The 22581-nt window shown below is 47.5% G+C and overlaps 1 protein-coding gene and 1 long non-coding RNA gene across 6 annotated transcripts in view; one reads left to right on the forward strand and one right to left on the reverse strand.

Annotated features, from left to right (window-relative positions):
* DENND4B (DENN domain containing 4B) overlaps window positions 1-22581 on the reverse strand; it is a 2051633-nt gene that overhangs the window by 541652 nt on the left and 1487400 nt on the right. The window lies entirely within an intron of this gene.
* Window positions 19612-20232, forward strand: LOC138580668 (uncharacterized). The gene is made up of 2 exons (XR_011304317.1): window positions 19612-19672; window positions 20042-20232. It is a non-coding gene; the product is annotated as an uncharacterized lncRNA (long non-coding RNA).

The raw sequence follows: 22581 nt of genomic DNA on the forward strand, positions 1-22581 counted from the left end.
GAGACAGAGATCACTGGAATAGTACCTGGCCTGGATGGCAGACAGGCAGTCTGGGATGAAGAAAGGTGCGAGTGAGTCAGCAGGAAGTCTGAAAAAGAGTTGAGTGTCATCTGCATTGTTAGGGATAATTCTCTGTAAGGCTAATTTTCCAAACCTAGTGAGTCCCCCAGCAGCTTTGCTGGATTTTTGGGGTTTATTTTTTTCTCTCCTGCTAAGAGTGAGACTCTTTTACTCCCACTCTTAGACATGATTTGAGGTGTTCCTTTATCTTTACATGTGTTTTATGGGCTATGGGGTCTTTTACTCCATAGGGTCTCATGTGTTTTTGATGTGGGTTACACAGCACCCTCCGTGCCGTAACCCAGGGGTGTCGTAGCGACCCCCCAACATAGACTCCATACCCTGGGACCGACTACTGTCTCCCAGGGCATGTAAAGTCACCATTGGCTTTACTAGTCCCAAATTATGAACAGAAACCAGTACAAACCATCATATTGTGGACGTACTGGTCGGGGCAATTCGATTGCCCCGGAGTCTGTTGTTCGAGGGGGCACGTCTCCGTCCCCCCCTGATCGAGTTTTGGCTGGTGACATTGGATACTACTTTTTATATTCGACCGCGAATATATCTCTATGGGATTTTCCAATTGTTCAAGGCTATCAACTTTAATTATTTAATTCTTATAGCCTCGAACATACCGCCGGTTTATTTAATTAATATTAATTCACCGGTTGGTATTTTTTTGCCAGAACTCGATTCTAAAATGGGGTTTGTGTTCTCTTCTGTGACTCCAACCCAAGTCGAGCCCTTTGTTCCACTTTTTGGCGGGCTTCTCCACAGAAGCCTCCAAAAGTGGTGTCACTCTGTCTGGGTACCACAAGGGGTATGGGAGGGGGTTTAGGCACCCTGGACTGAGTTACCTTGGTAACTCAAGTCGCACTCTTGTGTGATTGGCCCAAGTGGTGAGCCGGCCCGCTCACCACTTAGCATGTTTGATTGACAGCTAGGCTGAGTAAATGGGGGTGTGCTGCATAAAAGCAGGGCTTTGGGGACTGGAACTTCAGAAGTCACCACAGGACCTAAGAATCCGAGGAGGGAGAAGCTGAGCCGACCTGCAACGACGACACCACCGGTGGAGCCCTGCTGGACCGTCTCACCACTTTTCCCGACGACAGAGGAGATCTCAAGTCCGGAGTCTTCTTCCTTTGACTGGTGGGGATAACCAGTTTTGCCTTCTTTTCACCTTCCTGGAGCATCTCGTGGCCGCCTTGCCCGTGCCAAGCACCCCGGCAACCGGAATACCACGGTTTACCACTACCGCGAAGAGAAGTGTAGTACCTTTTAACTGAAGAACTCCGCGGCTGGTTTCTTCCCTGGCAGTGCAACAACCTTTATCTTTCTTCCACGGCGAGACCTCTTCTTCCTCTGGATGAAACACCGACTTGCACCTGCTGCCAGGAACAACTAACCCCGCTGGAGCTTCCTTCACACTTAAGGTACTGTGTCCCGCCTGGCTTCCCTTGCGACAGATCGTTCGGGGTGACAGTAAAGCCTCGACTTTCTAACTTGGGCTAGCCTGGGACAAACTAGCTAACTTTTCCTGACTTTAATTTCATCCTTTTGTGCGAACTATCTACAAGACTCTTTGGGCATAACCCCACTGTGTGAACCTGGACCCATTCTGTTTGCTCTCTCCAATAGTGGGCCTTGCAATGGACTTCCTGGCTCCCCAGTAGAACTCTGCCTATCCTGCCTTACTGTGGTTCTTTTTAAAAGTATTGAAACTTGTGTGCTTCCTTAACTCTGCCTTTTTCCCTCCCTTTCTTAACTTAGTAGAGTGTCATCTTATGTTAAGCGCTTACCTGTGTCTGAAAATAAGTGGTGTTTAGACTTGTCTAATAAGTGAATAGGGTTGTATATATATGATAGTGACTGTGTGCTGAATTTACTTACCTCGTTTTTTGCTAGTGTAAATCCCAAGTGTGTCTTTAAATAAATAATTATATACTTTTACACCAAAGCTCTGGTCAGTGTTTGTTTGTGCTACTGTGTCTCAGTACCTATGGTGTATACTCTGCATACTGCCTAACTCTTCTTGAGGGAAGTCTGACTGCTCAGCCACCAAGTGAATCTGTGTGGTACAGACTGCTACCAAGTGGGTTTACTGCCAAACACCTGTAGTCTCAAATCTTTTGCAGTGGTCCCTAAGGGAACTGCACAGGTTTCTGCCTAACATGCATAACACTGGAAGTTGTGGGGGGAGGAGGAGGAGGAGACGAGGTATGCCAGCTGAGCAAGGTAGATGTTAAAGGGGCAGGGGGAGAGAATAAATCCCTGGGGGACACCACAGGTGGAGAAAGAAGTAGGAGAGGAGATGGTGCCCAGGATGATATGGGAAGAGCGGTCAGTAAGGAAAGAAGTCTGCCATTCCAGAGCCTGTTGCGAGATACCAAGGTTATCGTTGAGCCTTTGTATGAGGATGGAATGGTTGAAAGTGTCAAAGGCAGAAGAGAGATCAAGTAGAATGAGGACAGCTGGGGAGTTGGAGTCCAGAGATACAAGCAGTTCAGAAGTGCAGTTTCCTTGCCTCTGGAGGCTCAGAATCCAGATTGATGATCGTAGAGACCACCGACAAGTCAAGTGTGCAAGTTGATTTGGGACAAGGCCAGCTTCTCCGGCAGTTTCCCCAGGAAGGGGGTGATTGAAATAGGGCGGTAGATGGATGGACAGGTAGTGTCTGCTGAAGGCTTTTTCAATAGTGGGCGCACAAGGGAGTGCTTGAGGGAGGAGGGGAAAGAGCCAGTAGCGAAAGAGTGGTTGCAGAAATCAGCGAGTGCGGGGGCAAGCAAACCAATTTTGTCCTTGAAAGTTCTGGAAGAGCAGGGGGGAACCTGTTTGCACGAAGCCTTCATAGAGTGGACAACTTTGGTAACTTCATCAGGTGTCACAGTGGTAAAGGGGGAGAAGGCGGAAGGAGGGGGCTGGCCAAGGTAGGCAAGGGGGTGTGGGATGGGTTACGTGTGTGAGTAACAAGGGTGTTTAGGATGTGTTGAGTTTTGGTGGCAAAGTGTGTGGCCAGTGCATTTCAGAGGGCCTGGGAGGGAAGAGGGGAGGAAGAAACTGTGGATGCAGATTTAAAAAAGTTCAGCCGTGTTATTGGATTCCTCGGATACCCATGCCTGAATGTGGGTCCCTTTTCCTGGCACGGATGACAAGTCTGTATTGCCTTTGGAACCGTCGGAAGGCCAGTTTGTCAGAGGGTGAACCTGAGGTTTCCTACTTCCATTTCGCTGCTCTGCACTTTTGTTTCAGTTCGGAGTCATACCAGGGGTTACGCTTGGAGGCATGTGTCAGACGGATCCTCATGACTGGGGCGAGGATGTCAAGGGTATAGGTGATTGCTGAGTGAAGATTGCTGAGCAGAGTCTGGGGTTGTGGGGAAGGGGTCGTAGGTGGATGGCCTCTGGCTTTGGCATTCCAATTCTCTCCAGGTCAGTAAGCAGCTCAGCACACATGTTAGTGATTTTTTATCTTTCCAGGGACTCCATCCCTCGACTGCCTTAAGTTGACTTGCTTCCAGTCTGCCGAAGAGTACCCGTACTCTCCTGCAATGAGTATTGGTTCTCTTGTTATTCTATACAGAATCTATAATTTTATTAAGGGAGCAGTTAGGCAGGTCTTCCTCCCAAGGAGTCTCTTTAATGAATTCCTCCAGCCTACTCTGTGCACCTAGGTCTGGGCTCAGATTCCAATCCCTTCACTGGTTGGTTATTCCTTATTGTCATTTGAATGCTTCACTGACAATTGGTTATTCTTGGGATTGGTTTTCCAAGAGGGGAACCCCGCCCTGTGAGGCAAGGCAGGTGAGCCCACTATGTAACATCCTCCCTATGGGGTTGAGGCAAGTGGGACCTCACCGGGAGAGACGCCCCCCACCCCCACTTGGGGACAAGTACTCCCGTTCCCATGAGAAACTCCCTGATGCCTTCCATGAGATGGCCTGTATGGAAATATGGAATACATCAAATCAGTATAAGTTCCATGACTGGAATGAAGATAAAGTGAATGTTTACCGTTACCAACGAGAAGATGAAACTGGCCATGTAAATCAAAGTCTCCAATGGACTGTGCTGAGTTTGTTGAAAAAGGATCATACCGCAGAGAGCAGAGGAGAGAGAGCAGAAGGCAGAGACAGACCGGGGAAGCCCCCATTGTGTAGAATACCCGAAGAAGGAAGAGCTGACAGACTGTGGAGCCCAGAAATGCTGGACGACCAGTGGGTACAAGGAGCAGAAAGCCAGGAAAACTAGAGTGTAAAGCTTGGTGGTGGCGTGACCATGGAGGAATCGTGGTGGGCAGGCTGTCCTCTCAACGATGGCAACACCACCAGATGGAGGACGTAACGCCTGAATCGAAAAGCCATAGCAATATCGAAAAGCTGAGGAGGAGACAGGAACGCCTACGAGGGGACGTTGCAGAAAGCGATCCGAGAAGTAAACGGAAGAAGTAGGTTCCCAATACCTGCAGGCACCGGAGTGGTTCCTCTACAGGTTCCTCTACAACACAGAAGGTAATAGGGAGAACGGTAATACCGGGAAGCCAAACAGGAATTGTTATAGCCTCAGAGAAACTCGTCCCAGTATCCAGGATGGAAGAGTGGAAAGCAAGCTAATAAATTCAAACTCTGGTAATGTGATAAAAAGAAGCGCAGAAATCAAAGAGTGAGAGGAGTAGAATTTGAGTTTTACTCTCATGGGTAAAGGGGAAAATCACCCAACAGCCAAGAAACAAATAGTGCGACATAACAGAGAGAGACACTTGTGTAGTAAAGCCCAAATCTTATACAAGAACATTTAAAGCCTTCTAACAAAGAGAGAACGAGACCTAGAAGAGCAATAAAAAGAACTAAACAAGAGGAGAGCAAGATTACCAATTCCCTAAGGGAGTTATACGGCTTAACACAGAGGATAACAAGAAACTATTACGGATTGTCTATTGACCAGAACTTTAACATACGAAAACCACAGTGCAAACGCACAGCCACCAGGAGAAGGGAGTCATTCTCCTGCCCTTCATTGTTTATAATATTGGTGGGGTCAGTTAGGTTCCTTATTGGAAGCTGACTGATTCTTTTAGACAGTGATTCACGACTGATGAGCACCTTAGTTAGTACTCTACGTAGGGAACACCCCATAGTGAAAGGGTCTTGATTTTTTGTTAATAAACACATAGTCAATATGTCCTCAGAGTGTCTGTGTCCTTCTTTTGATACAACATATATGCATCATTTTTTAATATTTGCTAATTGTTTCATGAGCTTTTGGGCCATTGGTGCAGGCCTGCAAGGGATTAAAGCCATCCTGGAATCCCACGCAATGTGCAGAAGGACACCTCGTTACTGTACCTGTTGTTATTCTATAAAGCGCTTTGGTGTAAAGTGCTATATAAACTCAATAAACAAACACATACTGTGTTGGGCACCTATAGGCTCACAGTCTGTGAGGTGGCATTTGCTTGGCGGGAAGACTTTGTTTCTGTTCCTGTGTGACTTGAACTCAGTTGGTTGGCAGAATGGTTGTTATTTGCCCATTACCAACTATTCTGCTGATCTCTGGTTTACCACTGCTTCCCACTATGTCCCTTGGGAAATGTAGTCTTAGCAACAAATCTCTGCAGCGGGATACCAGTTACGGTGATACCATTCTCTGCTGGGACAAAACGCCAATGGGATCCCTCCTCTTCTGCCCCCTGTGGTAGACACATCCGGTAGCTATAAGACCAGCCCAGACCTGTAAAGATGGGGAATTCAGACAACTCACCACACTAATGTAGCAAATATCATTGCTATAGAATACTTTTAGTTCAAAGCTCTTTGCATCAGAATTGACCACACTGGGGACCACAATGGCTGTACATTCAATGTAATGAAACAAAATACATGGGCATATGGGTATCTCTGCTTATGTCCCCAATACAGCTTGCATAACATCCAATTTAGCCTGTTGGTGAACTTCTCTGTTCAATGACACTATGTCAGGGACTAGTAGGAGATTACAGTTTGCACAATTACAGCACATAGTCTACACAATCTCGTTATATATTCAGTTTAAGAATCTAGATGAACACAATCTCAGTAAATTATTTCTTATTACAATCGCAGTAGATTACCATTTTGCACAATTCAAGTATTTGTGCTGTCTGCAAAATCCAAGTATAATACTACACTCGAAAGTGATGCACATTCACACTTAGAAATTCACAGTTATCACATCATATGATATTACATGATGAAGAGTGACATGACATAACATGTAATGTGTGACAAATCCCTTGATTTAGTCACTTCTCCCCAAGGGGGAACCCCTTCCCTTGAGGCCAGGGAGGTGAGGCCGCTTCCCAACAGTCTCCCTGGGGGTGGTGCACAGTGGGAGGATCTCATGGGAAGAGACTCCTCCACTGGAGATAGGGACAGACATCTAGGGAGAACACAGTACAATCACCTCACACCATCACCAGTCACAACCCCAGACAATGTACAATTCAACACAATAACGAATGTCCCAATGTATATGTGTAGGGTGTAACACCTACTGGGACGAAGAAGAGTCCAGACAACCCAAGAGACTCCGATCTAATAAGAACTGAGATGAGGAGGAGGAGGTGTGGAACTATGAAGAATGCTACCAGGAACCAGCGTGAGCATTCTAGTTGTGCATGAAAGCACACTGAAGAAACCAAGGTAAAAAGTGACGACAGACTAAGCACGTTGTCAAGTCATCCCTGGAGGAGCCGAGGACCAAGCCGTGGCCCGTCAAGAGAAGAAGTGAAGGCTGCAAACCGGGACGCTGTCAGAAGGAGGCAGGTGTCTCTAACTGGTCGACCCTGAAGCTGGCGAAGCAGTGGTCCAGGCACGGGAAGAAGCCGGTTTGCGCGGTCGAGCACAGACGTGCAGTTTGCGAGGGGTGTGAGAAACCAGAAGGTGTCTCACCCGCTAGTCCCCGGGGATCTGTGACCCAGGTGGCAAGGACACAGCCACTGATTTTGGTTCCAGTTCCTGGGGGTGGACCAGTGCGGGATGATCACCTGGGTGAGGGGTCTTCGGGGTGTGGGACACTGGATGGTGAGAGGCGGTATCCCCTTCCCTGTAACACCTTTGCCCCATCCTACCGAGTAGGATACTTAGGAATTCAAACCCTACCCCCCTTTCACAACACGAACACTTTCTCACGGACAGCCCGCTATGAGAGAAAATGGACTAACACCTGAGCCGTATACCCGACATGTCCCAATACCATGCGCAGGCAATTACTGACCATCACGCACACCTGACTTCCATTACACTTCCCCACACGGATCAAAGGCGGAGCACACTCTGAGCGAGGCAAAGCACACGAGGATACAGCAGTTCCAAAATGGCAGTTTAAGAGGAGAAAGACTGTGAAACAGAAGGGGATTGCAAGGAGGGAAGTTCCCATTACTTTTTCGACAAGGAACCGGTACTTTCAAGAAACCTCGAGAATAGAGAACATAAGACCATGAAACCCAGCTGAAGAATCCTACATTGTGTGTCGCAGGTACCTGGGGCTCTCCGGCGTCTATAATCAAGGCAGGGAGAATTGCCAGCTGCTGTGGTACTGTCCTTGGCTCCAACAACAAAGCAGCGTCAGTGAAATCAACACAGTCGGTGAGTTGGGGAGACCGATACAAGACTGCTCTGTGTTCAAGCCAAGGTTGCAAGCGGCAACATTGTATTGCGAGCACTGGATCTGAGAACATTGTATGCAATGTGTGTGATAACTGACGCGAGTAAAGCTGAACTGCAGATGAATGATTACACTTTGAAGCCAAAATATATCATACCTTCGACAGCGTGGTCCGGCACTGTATGCATGCTCAATCAAAGGTCTCTGTAAGGTGTCCAGCTGAGAGTTGATAAAAGTGAGGGTGGCAAATGATTGTGAATTGAAGTGGTCGTGCAACGGGTCAAGCAAAATCCTGTGCACAATTGAAAGTCTTCGATGTTGACAAAGAAAGTTGATGGCAAAGTAGATCAAGTTGGTCCGAGCCCGGCAGAGGGAGACCGATTGAAGATTTTGTGTTAGAACAGATCTGAGCCTGGCAGAAGGGGGGGGTCCAGGGTGAAGTGTGAGCCACCCGAGAAACTGGATACGTGGAAAACCTAATAAAATTGTGTATATGTGAAAAACAAACTTTATGTTAAAGTGGATCTGAGCCCGGCGGAGGGGGATTCAAGGTGAACAGTAAATCACCTGAGAAAAATGTGCGTAGGAGATTCCTGAAAGTAAAGGAATTTTATTATTTGTTTGTAGCATTAGGCCCTCTCAGAAAAGAGACTTTGAACGGCAAAGAGACTATGGTACAGAAGGCTGTGATGTTCGAGTTTTGAACTGCACCCTTGAGCTAGAGAAGCCAGAGACTGTACTAAGCTTGAGTGTGCCGCATTATCCTGTGCTGAAAATGTGGGGAAGGGAGACAAACGGCTTGAATATCCTGACACGTAATTTCTTGAACACTTATTTTTTGCATAACATTGTTTCCCACACTATTTGTATTTAGAGGTAAGGATTGCCAATAGGTTTATTAGTATATGCCCTTTTATTTGTACAAGACACCACTAGGTGCCTACAAGCAGCCCTAGGCATCCCTAAAAGACAGCACATCACAGATGCCAGAAAAGAAGCACACTGGCTTCCTATCAAAGAGAGAGTTATCTTCAAAGCCCTTGCACTGACACACAAATGTATTCACCAAACCGCCCCCACCTACCTCTCTGAGAAAATCCACCCCATCTTTACATCCAGACCTACTAGAACTCCCTATGCGAACATTCTCACAGTGCCCAAATTTAAGAGAGTTTGAGCTGGTGGCACCAGCTTCCCCTATCTAGCAGCTACACAATGGAACACGCTGCCACCTACGCTCCGAGGTGAAAGCTCCCACCTAGCTTTCAGAAAAGCAGTCAAAACACTACTCTTCACATAACCACGCCATACCACAGCTACCTAACCGACACCTGCCTGAATGCATAATGTAATGTACCGTTTCACCTTAATGCATAATGTAATGCATGCTTCACCTAAATGCATAATGTACTGTACTGCTCCTGAACTAAGTGTAACTAAGTGTAACTACAATTAACAGCGCCGCAATGCCTAGGGGCTGCCTTGTGCGCTATACAAATGTAAAAAAAAAAAAAATAGGACTGTGTTATTATTATTTGATGGTCGTAGCATGCTCCCATCTTTAGATGTAGGATTAGATAGGCGTTTTTGCAAACCCAATGTAGGTTCAATAAACACCCTTGAACTGTGGTCACTTGTAGCTGTCTTACTGTTGATACCATGCCTTCCTTACAGGGGTCAGAGGCTGCAGAGCAACCACAGTGCACCAGAAGGTGAGGGAAGGCACAGAAAGAGAGAAACCACAGAAGGAAGAGCCTGAGACCGACCGTAGCACGCTGGTGGAGACCCTACAGGTACTTGGGTCGTAGGGACGGTTGGTGGGGGCACAACAGAGAGGGGTGGGGGTAAGACTCAAAAGCCAGAAACAGAAAGTCAAGAACCACCAAGCAGGGGCAAGAAGGGAACCCCTGGGGTAAAGACGAACATTAAGTATGCCAAATATTATGAGAGAAACATTTTAAAGGGAGGAACTCCCAAAAAGGGGATAGTGCATAACACCCCGACAACATGACAGCTAACGTCAGAAGAACTTTGTAAATCATCTTTTTCGTCACACTACTTGGCAGGTTAGTGAATAAAGTATGTACAGCAAACAGAGTGAATCAAGGGAACTTTGTGAAGCATGGTTGTCATGACAGTACCTGAGTGAACCAGGTCTGTCCAATGAGCTTAAGAGAGAAAGTCTGGAACCCACAATCTGAAATGGCAAGCGAGAGTGACACTCTGCCTCGTGACTGTACTTGGCAAGCCAGAAGACCAAGTGGGCTATACTGGGAAAACCTGGGTCAAGGATCATACTCGTAACACGAACTGTTGAGAAAGAAAAAAAACAGTGAAACAAGGATCATCAGAGGAAGGTCATTCTCCCCAAGTATCGCAGAGGGTAAAGTAACTGTGAAAACCAAGATACCAGGATAAGGGAGTCATTCTCCCGGTAGTGCTAAATCCACATTGAAAAAAGCCAAGAGGCCTGAGGAAGGGAAGACCAGTACTGTGTTGGGAACAAGTGATCCAGGGGAGGAGAGTCATTCCCCCTGGAGTGAAAAAACAGTGAACATTCTGATATAGAGTGTTATAGGATTGGCAGTCTCTTTTGAAGTATTGGGACCAGAGGAAGGGAGTCATTTCCCCTAGTTAGGAACTTTCAACCAGAACTCTGCCAACCAGTCCAGGAGAAGGGTGTTTATCTGGACCAAGAACATGTATGCAACCTCCTAGTTTACGTTCTAACTGTAAAAGACAGAATTTGAAATTTTGACACATGACGCTGGACTCTTTAGTTTGCAAGGACATTCTGACAGAACCTGTTAGCTTTTCAGTTGAGGCAGGGAAACCCCTCATAGAAGTAGGGAAAGTTAGGTGTTCTCTTTATTTTCATAGTGAATAAAAGTCTATAGCAACCATCATGTCACCTGTGTGTCAGTCTCCTCCTTCTGCACCCTTACACATGGCAGCATGACCTTGTGGCTTGATGGGACAGCAAGCATCATGGTATATCATGATAGAACATCATGACATTGCAACATAACATCAAGACAAAGTAACTGTCATGATGCCTGCCTCCAAGGAGCCAAACCAGGCCCGGCACCCTCAGAGACAGACACCATGCATTCAAGGGAAGTCCCAGCAGCCCCAGATGAGGGCCCTTTGGACTCAGTCCTGGCGCCGTTGGCGTCAGGCTCATAGGGGACATCAGTCCTGGCGCCATCGGCGCCAGGCTCATACAGAAGTAGGTTGGGAGTAGTGCTTGGTGTAAACTTACCTGTGCAGACCATGCTGCAACTTCCAAGACTGGAAGGAACTATTTTTCTAGGGACTACTTGATCTCTAGGATGTGACCGGTGGAGGAATACATATTTCTGAGGGAAGAATACATACCTGGAACTACTTGAAAGGCTATTTAAGCCACACCCAAGCAGCAGATCACGCTTCGCGTTGTTCTGAACTTAGCAGCTGGACGCTCACCGTGCCTGCTCCTGCCTTGGTCCTCCATCACGCCTGCCAGCATCCTGGAAACACCTAAAGAAGAAAAGGGAAGAGAACAGGTGAAAACAAGAACCTTACCGGATACATCTGCACTCCGGGTTCTGCACGCCGACGATCCTGCAAAGAAGGCAAACATTTTAAAAGCGCATCGCGACGCGCGCAGCACGCTGCATTTCACTCACCTGCATATGGCGTTTTCGAGTCCTGCGACGTCCATCCGGAGCTTCCACCGCCATCCAGCACCTATTGGAAGGAAGGAGAAAGAGAGGTGAGAAGGGAAACACGAATCTAAGTAGAACTTACCTGTGGTTCAATTCCCTCTCCGCCTTTGGGTTTGTGCCATACCTTCGGCATCTCAGCACCCCGGCCCCTAAGGGGAAAAGAAACAGACATTGTATTAGTGAGAGCATGTGAGAACATTAGCAATACGCTCACTCAAGACTTACCCATTTGCAAGAGAGACACAGCAGCTCTTTTCGAGTCGGCGCCTTACCTCCGGCATTGCCGTACCCCGGCCCCTATGGGGAAAAAGACATTGGACATTAAAGGAGATACTTAAAACTGCAAAGGAATCTCTCATCGGAATTCTTACCATAATTTGGCTTCATTGCCTGCAGCCCGGAATCTTCTCCAGCACCTGCGAAAGAAAAGAACAGATGAGTGAATATAAACCCAAACTTGCCATAAACATTTGCGGTACGACGGGAATGGACAAACTAGTTTAAACTCATCAATCCAGTGAAGTAACTGGAATCACAACGCAGAAGCAGGATGGAGAGCTCGTCATTTTGGTCCCTAAGGTGAGTCTTCGCAGGGAATCCCAAAAGGGTTTCACGGAGGGAGAGAAGGGAAGTGGGAGGTCGGAATATCACCCGCAGACTATTAACCCTTCCTTTTCACACACAGTGGGATATTCCTCCGAGCCAGAAAAGCCAGGTTGGGGAATCCAGTCCAGTCCATCTTCCGGGTCTTCTGGGTCTTACGCATCTCTGCAGAAGAGGTCACAGCAGTCCCAGCCACGCCCGCGCCTCTGTGGAAGCCAGGTGAGCGTTACAGTAACATGACAACATAATATACAATCAGGACATTGTGACAATACACTATGGGCCTAATTACGAATTGGGTGGTATTCCAGTAAAGCTGCTGGAATACCACCCAACGGAATTACTGTTACTGCCTCTTGGTCTGGCGGATTTACTGCCATATTACAAGGGGTGGTGTTAGTCTCCATTAAACCCTTAAATCGAGCTATCTCATCCTTGACATTACGTTTGTGTTGCCAAGGAAGAGATAGCAGGGATAGCACAAAACTGAAATCCAACCCCGGGCTATGTGAGGAGGAGCTTCCTCCTCATGGCCCGGGGGTTGGATTTCTTTCAGTTTCACGTCGGCATGCATAATGAACGTCGACATGAAACAAAGTAATTTTCACTGCAGCAGCCATTTTCGGCTGCCGCAGTGAAAATGAAAGGCGAGTCTCCACCTTTCTCCCCCTCGATCTGCGGCACTAATGTGCCGTTTAGATCGAGGGAGGTGTCGTCGGAAAGGGGAGACTCTCCTGTTTCCAACACCTTTTTTGAAGCATTGCTGGGTGCGGACCGGGCGCAGAGTGCTCGATCCGCGCCCCGCAATGGCACTAGACCACCAGGGATCTGTTTGTGACGTGGGGGGCAGAGGGATCTGCTTACTATGTAAGCAGCCCTTTCCCCCCAGGCCCACAGAGCATGGGGCCACATGTGCCCCTAGGAAGGGATACAGGAGATGCGCCCCCCCATTCATTTGGGATAGGGGGAGGGACACCGGAAATCTTGCCACAGGCCCCCCCAAAGCCTTGGCCAGTATGTTTTCCCCACCCTGGGGGCAGATGGGCACACTAACGTGCCCATCTGCCCCTAGGAAAGGGGCAAAACAAAATAAAATATAAAAAAAAGTAATAACTTGTTTTGGGTGGGGGGCACTAAACCACCATGGATGTTTTTAGCGGAAAGGGGGGTGGCCCTCTCCCCCCACCCCAAATGGATAGGGGACATCTCATGTAGCCATCCCTGGGGGCAGATTGCTATTGCAATACACTACAAAAGGAGTACATGAGATGCCCCCCATCCATTTGTGGTGGGGGGAGAGGACCACCAGAAAACACTGGAATGGCCCCCCAATGCATGGGCCGGCCGTTTTGCCCACGCTGGGGGCAGATGGGCACACTAATGTGCCCATCTGCCCCTAGTGAAGAGGCAAAACATAAAAAAAGAAAACAAAAAAAGAACATTTGTTGGGGGTGGGGAAGCACTAAACCACCATGGATGTTTTTAGTGGAAAGGGGGGTGGGCCCTCTCTCCACCCCCCCAACCCAAATGGCTCCCATGTAGCCCTCCCTGGGGGCAGTTAATCTGCCCCTAGGAAGGGGCACATCGGTTAGCGGCCTCAGTGGGGTGGGTGGGACAGGGGCTGGATTGTTGGTGGTGTAGGCGAGAGTGGGCCGTCTGTGGAGGTATTTTGCTGGGCTGGGACACAATTGCAGGGTCAGGCCACAAATTGTCCCCCATGTCAGTGTAACATTGGTGTTTCCCTTTGAGCAGCTGTCTCCCATGTGGGTTGAACATCCGCAAGCCCAGGCTGCACCTCTGGCTGTGCTGCGTTACAGATGTCAACTCGGGGGAGGAATGGGGAACCCCAGCAGGGTCCCCGACCTTTCCCAGAGGGATAAGCTTTAACGCAGCCCAGCCAGAGCTCCAGGCTGGGTTTGGGGATGGTCGTCACATGGGTGACGGGTGCCCAAGGCCTGGGACATCACCCAGACCATCCTTGTGCTCTGGCTGGGTTGCATTACACCTGCTCCATCTGGGAAAAGGCAGGGAGCATGCTGAGGCTCCCTGAAACCGCCGCTGGACTTGTGGACAGTCAACCCATATGGGGGACAACCACCCAAGGCCAGGGACATCACCCCTGACCATCCTGGAGCTCTGGCTAGGCAGCATTACAGAATTTCCCTCAGGGAATGGACGGGGTCCCTCCCGGGATCCCTGGGACTGCCTTTGGACTTGTGCACGTTCAACACTTTTTCTTTTCCGCCTAGGTAGGGGCGATTCTCGCAAGTCAGACCTCTGTATTCCCACGGGTATCTTCTTTTCTGAAATACATGGGATTCCTTTTTCCTTGGTGGCTGCGACACCCCAGGCCCAAATCTGTAGGTTGGCTCCCCAAACCCTTTGGGGGATAGCAGTGTTTTAGCCTTTTCCCTTTGCACCGAGATACGTTCACCCACACATGTGAGGTACCGTTTTCGTCGGGACACCTGTGGGAATGCGGGACGGTAGGGCATGTGTTGTTGGTGGCGTGTTTCGGTGAGTGTGCAGAGGGAAATGTCTGAAAATTGTGGTTTTTTTGCCAAATTTTGGATTTTGCCTGTGATTGTGGGTAATAAATTCTGGGCCGATTCACACAGATCAGACCTCTGAAGATTCCCACTGGTGCCTTCTTTTCGGAAATGCATGGGGTTTCCTGTTTTCCTTGGTGGCTTCGACACCCTAGGGCCAAATCTGTAGGTTGTCCACATGAGCAAAATCCTGCAAAATCTGCTCTGCCGAAAGACTTGCGGTTACCAGTGGTTTAGCCTTCTCCCTTTGCACCCAGGTAGGTGCGCCCCACACATGTGAGGTACCGTTTTCGTCAGGACACCTGTGGGAATGCGGGAAAGGTAGGACATTTGTTGTGTTTGTGTGGTTTTCATAACATTTTCAAACATTTGCTGCTGCACTTTGTCACACAACCCTTTCATTTCCCAAATGTGACCTACATTTTGTCGCTGCTTTAGGCACTATACACTTTTGTAACCTGCACAAGTCACCTACCCTTTAAAAGGTCTGCCTGTACCCTTAAAAAAATCTATGCGTGCCCTTCCTCACCACATTTTACTTTACTTACACATGCTAAGTACGTCTGTTTAGGCCGCAAGCATAAAAAACCTGTGTACCATGGCTCCGTTTTTGGCTTGTAAATAGCTTGTTTTGTGAAACATTTTTCATAATGTGTGATTTCCTAACTGAAAAGTCTGGGTAATGTAGCGGGGCATTGCTTTTCACAAAATTCACAGAAGCCATTGCTGTACCGGGTCAACCATGTCCACCACATACCTTTTTTTCTGTAATTTTCCTGATTTCTCCCCAAAATATGGAATTTTTCCCTACATAGTTGTTGCCTGACTGTGCAAATCACCCCTTCCTAAACTTGGAATTTTGTCTACTTTCCAGAAATGTATACCTTTCTGTCTTCCCATTCAGCTTTCCTACCCATCTCTTCCATTAGAAAAAAAGGGCAAAATCACTTACCTCTCACAAAACGGCTGGTAACCATTTCAAAATATGTGTTTTTGGTTTCCACTCAACCTGTTCTTGAAAGCCTGGAAAATGGCGAATGCAGCACAGCAAACCATTTGTTCCTAGTTCCTAGCTCTTACAAGGACAAAACCACAGGCTTCTTTGTACTTCTTTGTACATCATTTTATTGGAATTTTCTGAAAAAACCCAAATTTTCTCCCTTTTTGGTTATTTTCCCTCACCCCCTGCAGCAAACTAGGATTCCTTGGTGGCCTTACGACCGCCTACATGTGGGAAAAAAGGGGCCACATTTGGCAGAGATATCTCATGTAACAAAAACGTTACAAGGGATTGAATGGCGACATACCGAAATAACCCAAAAAAGGCCTTGGGGGAAAACCCTTGGCAGATAAGGGGTTAATATGGAGTCCATAGGACTCCATTGGGGATTTCAGCGAAATTATTGCAGAATTTCGGCGGAAAGTGGGAGGATTTACCTCCAGCATTGAGGCAAATACCCCACTCCAGGGCCATACTTGTACAATAACAAGAAAATTGTGTGTAGAGGTGCACTCGATATGTACAGAGGTTCTGTCTGTGTTAAGGTTGATGGTAGTTACAGGGGAATTTAGGTGCTCCCAGTCTGATCTTGGCTACAAGATCACAATATAGTAGACTGGAGGTCCCGCAAAGAAATCGGGTACAGGACTTGGGGGACACTAGTACAATATAATTGTCAATTAATTCAAATCAAATATACAATTGTTGAATTTCAAAAAGTCAATATTACTAGTTTGAACACATAAGTGCTGAAATCATAATATAATCACAACTCAGTTCATCTGAGTGAATTGATGATGATTCAGTACGCTAACAACTTCATAACACCACAGTTCAATTCGATACGCAGGAGCCAAGCCCTGCAGTTCAGCGATCCTGGGTCGTGATGAAGGATTGCACCTCCTTCTTTGGTGCGAAGATCAGGAACCACTAGTAGCTTGACCTGAGGCGACATGGACAGGCTGAGAGGGTCCGGACACCAAATCTGTCTCGGCTACGCTTGGGCGATGAGTATCATCTTGCACGGACACTGTCTGAGTGTGTTGATGACTCGTAGTAGGAAACGGGAACACGTGAAGCAGAACGCATCCCCAGGCTGCTCGGCAGGTGGACCCTGCTGGCAAACCCGTGGCACTTGGGAGTTCGCCGCTGTCGCAAACAGATCTATCTGGGGCCTGCCTCACTTGACGAACAAGCGGTCCACCTGATACTGACGAAGCTCGTGGCAGGAGTCTAGGTCCCTGCTGATGGAGTCTGTGATGGTGTTCTCGACTTCCCCCAGGTGGAGAGGGACGAGGAACATCCCCTGTCTGACGGCCCAGCGACACAAGTCCTGCACTTCCTTGGAGAACGCTAGGGATCAAGTGCCCCCCTGCTTCCTGATTGAAAACATGGTGGTGGTGTTCTCCATGAAGATCCTCTGAAAAGGGCTTTGAATTTGTTAACATACTATCGCCCGACGGAACTCATCAAGGAGAGATATCTTCTCTGTGAAGCTTCCAGACACCTGTATCCAGCAGGCATCCAAGAATTCCTGAATGGGCCGCATTTGCAACCTGCAGAGCCGGACGAGGTAGATGCTGGACGACATTATGCCCAGTAACAACTTGATGGGCCGCACCGTGGCAGTCTTCGCCGACAACAGTTGCTACACCTTAAACCAGAATGGCTGCTATCCTCTGCTCCGAGGGTAACGAAAGGAAACACACTGTATTGAGTCTGGTGCCTAGGAACAGCGCGTTCTGTGATGGCGTTAAGCAGGACTTTACATAGTTGACAGAGAATCCCAGATCTGTTAGTAGCCGGACAGTCGCCTCTGTGTGTACTTCGGCCAACTCCAGCGAGCAGGCGCGAATTAGCCAGTCGTCCAAGTATGGGTATATGTGTATGCCCTGTAGGCGTAGATGGGCCGTCACTGGTACCAGGCATTTCGTGAACACTCTGGGGGCCGACTTCCAAGCCCAAAGGTAGGGCCTTGAACTGGAAGTGCAGTCCCTGCACCATGAAACATCGAAACTTTAGATGTTTCTTGTGGATGGGGAGGTGGAAGTAGGCGTCCTTCAGGTCCAACGACGTCAAGAAATCTCCTCTTTTCAGTTGGCTCAGTACATGTTGCAACGTGACCATCCTGAGTTTTTGGGACTTGAGGTATTTGTTCAGACACCGTAGGTCTAGGATGGGCCTCCAGCCCCCCGTCTTCTTTTCTGGAATAGACTCCGGAGTCACGGATTCGCTGGGTAACAAGCTCCATCACCCCTTTTCGTAGCATGGCTTGTACCTTTTCCAGGAGCTGAGAGATGTGCTGCTCCCGACTGGCAACCAGAGGGATCCGTGGACACCTGCGTTAAAACTCCAGGGTGTGGCCTTGGGCGAATGCGTCCAGCACCCATCTGTCAGTGGTGATCTTTCTCCACTCGCTGACTAACCTCGTCAGCCGAGAGTATTTGTCATTGACAGTGCACACTAATAGTTCAGGGTACGTAACTGCTTGACACTTAATAGGTAATGTGTTTTTGAAACTTGAGGTGCAGGGGAGAAAAAATGGTCTTGGCACAGAACCAGAATTGCTGAAAGAAGAGGAAGTAAGAGGATCCAGATTGGGAGCCCTCCCGTCCCTTGCACACTGTATAATATTGTCAACAAAGACATTCAATAAATTACGTACAATTTTGCATATGCAGTATGATCAATAGTAAGACATTTTCTTGATAACAACCACTCTATAGCTCAACTCAAATTTAAAATTCCTGAAGTGGTGAAACGTCCCCACAGAGGAGGAGATTATCAGTCGATCCTATCAAGACGCGAGAAATATTGGATACATTTCCTGGAAACATTGGACCCTAAAGGGCTTAATGAAGAATTTTCACTAAGATGTTACATCTGAGTCAGATGATCACCATATGGTATCCCACATGTGGCCTACATGTAGTGTTCTGAGATGGAATCCCTTATGAACATTATCTCATTCTCTCTATACATTTCCAATTGTTCACATTTACAAAACAATTCTTTTTCATTCCCTTACCCTGTATCACAAATATTGATCCTAAAGAACAAAGCATCTCCACATGTTTAGGTGATTAGCCAGTGTGTTACCTTGAGCAATTGCTCACACCATTGTTTTGTACGGTACATTCAATGTTAATTGGAACTACTGATACTTTTTCCTTAAATCATAATTCATGAGTGGCCAGTTGACTGCGGTCACCTCCATCTGTATATAATTGATATAGCTTTGATGAAGAACATAATTATCAATGCAGTGACTTGTTCATCTCTTTACATGAATGGTACCGGCACACATGATTAATCGGCATAACAACGGCGAGTTCGTCGTTAGGTGACACTTGGTGCGCTTCACAATTAAATATTCTTTGTAATTAACGAATATGTGATAATTGGTCTTCGAGAAGGAGCACCCGCTTCACACCTACTTAGAACACTTATTTAAGTTTCACACTACTGTTTACTGAAGATTGCCCGTCACAAGATGGACCTCGGACTTGAACATCCAGTTTGTTTAGTCCGCTTTTTATCTTCATCACTCCCTTAGTCTTACGTGCTCATTAGCGTATCACGATCATCATCACGTGATTCGCTGACTTGAATTTCTATGGTAACCACTACGCCTCCCTGAGCGTAACCTGTTTTGGAAACGACGAACGCCGCTTGGAGACAGGTAATTTTTCCGTTCTCACGGAGCATCCAGAATCAGTTTTTGAGCGAATTCGCCAATGACGTTATGTGTCCACTTGTCCACAGATAACCCACACGGGCCACTGTATGGAACAACGCTCCATTCTATATTTAGCTACTAACGCTTCCTGCAACCAATGTTGAAGCGACAAGCATGTTTTATGCTATTACCCTTGACTAGTCTCCTTCAGTCCACACCAGGTAATGAATGTAAACACTCATGTTTTGTGCTTTATCTAAACATTTAGTTTCTACGAAAATGTAATGCACATTTATATCACATTTTCACTAGGGAGCGCATGCCGCTTTTCACTGAAAAGAAAATATAGAAGCTCCACATATTGACGTCCCATAGATCTGCGGTCACTCATACTTCCCTGCATTTGAATGCCCGTTGGGACATTTGCATGAGTAAGTCTCTATTTTCACTACTTTGGTCAAACGAGTTCTAGAAAGTCTATTCCTCATCACCCTTAGTTCAACAGGATTTTCCACCTAATTAATGTTCTATTGATTTGGTGCCCACCGGGTCCTCCTTCTCCATAACAGTGGCTAGTAGAAATATGTGATTTAGGAACTATGCATTGAATGTATAGTTCGGTAGAGAATTATCACTTGACCAATTCTTTAAAGCATTGCTTTTTAATTAGCGGCACTGGTTTTATTTCTCTTCTAACATGTGTTATGTGATGCTCGTTATACAGAATTATGGAAAATATCCATTTCTCCTTTTTTTTTTAAAAAAAAACCCTTTTCTTTTCTCCACTTTCTGTTGAACAGTTCATTTGTGTCAGAGTGCTAATAGGCTCAAGAAGAAGAGGATTTCACCTCGAAACGCGTCAGCCAAGCACAGTCTAATCTATGGATACTTTCCTTTGCTATGTTTTGCATTTTTGATGCCTATTGACCGACAGTCAATAATGACTATTGTACATTGTTCTTGTCAAAATTAAATTTCTCTACCTTCTTCATATTGAGATTTCTTTTGATTATTATTGATCATACTGCATATGCAAAATTGTACGTAATTTATTGAATGTCTTTGTTGACAATATTATACAGTGTGCAGGGGACGGGAGGGCTCCCAATCTGGATCCTCTTACTTCCTCTAACCTCGTCAGCCGGCCTCCCACTGAGGTGCACGAGTGGGGACTCAACGTCACGGCCGGTTCAGGCTTGCTTCAGCGCCGGCGTCCAGCCCTGTGGGCGACAGCGATGCTGTCCTCTGCTGCCGTAAGCCTGGGAACAGCCTCTGTAGGCTTTCTGAGTTGAGGATCTGGAAGGCTGACGGTGGGTACGATGTGGAGAAGCCTTTTGAAGACTGGCTCGACTTTCCCCTGAAGGAGCGAAAAGAAGAGCGGTGCTGCTGGAAGGTGCCCAGGGAACGGGCCATCTCTGTATCCGCTTTGATGGCCTGGAGGGACTCTTTGACGACTTTCTCAAATAGGTTCTTTCCATCGAAGGGCATGTCCAGAACCTTCGCTTGAACCTCCTAGTGGAATTTCGTGGCCTTCATCCAGCCTTTTGCGACAAAGGCAGACACTGTTCCCCATTTGCCGAAAACCTGTGTCAGTGATGTCCAATGCCACGGTGACCAGACGCTACCGCCCCTTTCTGGAAGAGAGCGATTGCCTCCATCTTCTTATTGTTGAGGAGGAACTCCAGAATAGGCCGCAGCTTGTACCACAACTCCCTGTCATACCTGGCTAGGATCGCCAATGCGTTGGCCGCATTGATCGTGGACGCCGCGGTTTAAATCACCTTCTTACCCATGGCGTCCATTCTCTTCCCCTCGCTGTCTGGAGGGACTGAAGACGAGGACAGGCTGGCTGACCGTTTCCTTTTACCCCCCCACTCACCAATACCACCGAATCTGGCGATGACTGCGACCTCAGCCACTTGGGTGCGGAGTCCAGTACCCGATATTTCTTCTCCAGCCAACCCTGTTTGGCTGGAGCAGTGCAAGGGTTGTTCATGAGGGCCAGGCGATCTTCCCAAATGTCGTCCAGAAGGGGCACTGCCATGACAGTCTTCCTCTTGGCCTGGCACCTCTTGTACAAGAAGCTCTCCTTTTTGGTTTCCTTGGGCACTAGCTGGAATAGCTCGGAGGCTCTTGAGATCATGAAGTAGAAAGATCCCACCTCATCCGGTGGAAACACCCTATGTGGAGCATCCAAATGTGTAGATTCGCCATCCGCTGTGACGATATCCTCATCATCCGTCGTTGTGGCCATATCTCCCCCTGTACCCGCGGATTGTACTTCCTCTTCATTGCCAGAGGATGATCAGGGACCTGGGGTACCCCAGGTGCCAGAGGCATCCTCATCTGGATCTCTGACACCATCTCTGAAACACGTTCCGTAGCCCTAATTTGATGCAGGGACTGAAGAGGTACCTTCCCTCCTTCTCCGTCATGATCGGAGGGCGTGAAGTAGGCCTGATGGCCTTCTAGAATCTTCGACGATCTTTGCACTTGAGGGTTGCTGAAATTCGCAGACAACAGATCCCCTTTGTTAGCAGATGGAGAAAAGAGCACACAGGCTCCTTTGAAACAAAAATAGAACTTGTTCTGTCGAAAACCACGAAAAAACTGACAATCAGCTTGGAAAGCAAACTCAAGGACAAACAATGAAGCGTGCAGTAAAAATCTAAAGATGACTGCCAGACGACGGGCTTACGGAGAGGACGGTCATTGGATGGGGGCAGTATAACCCAGAAGACAGTGATTGATTTAAAGGAGAAATACAGTTTTTAAGTGAAAGTGATACTGTTTTTTCTTTTACCAAGGAGTCCCAGCCTGGCGGTGGGGAATATTCATGAGCATGTGAATCCATGCTGGAGAAGAGTCGAACTGCCGCAGGACTGTTCCTTCAAAGCCCAGGCCCGTGGTGAGGATGCTGTGGAGTGCTTCATAGTAAACAGTACTGAAGTTGGCGAATGGATCGGGTAGGACAAGTAAGCAGAGGTTTCTTTTACCCAAGATGTATAGAGAGTCACAAATGGGTTGGATTGTGGGGATCACTTTGCTGCACTGTGGATTACCCAATCATTTTGCCAAAGGTAGCTGCATTATAGACGATAGTTAGCCAGGTCATCTGGATAAGTGCGTGTTTCTATCACAGTCTTGTATTCAGAGTATCAGGGAAGGTGCCCTGGCTGAGGGATGCTTCATTGACGCTGAGAGCAAGAGGGTAGGAGATCGTCTTTGAAGATGGTGGTTTTGAGAGCTGCAAGAGTGTTGGTCAGGTCTCTAGAGCAATTCTCCAGAATTCAGTAATTTTTGTGTGGGATACAATGGGTGGGACATCTGTGGTGTTTGT

The sequence above is a fragment of the Ambystoma mexicanum genome, chromosome 1p (assembly GCF_040938575.1).
Source record: "Ambystoma mexicanum isolate Mex_15411 chromosome 1p, UKY_AmexF1_1, whole genome shotgun sequence".
In the NCBI taxonomy this organism is placed as follows: Eukaryota; Metazoa; Chordata; class Amphibia; order Caudata; family Ambystomatidae; genus Ambystoma; species Ambystoma mexicanum.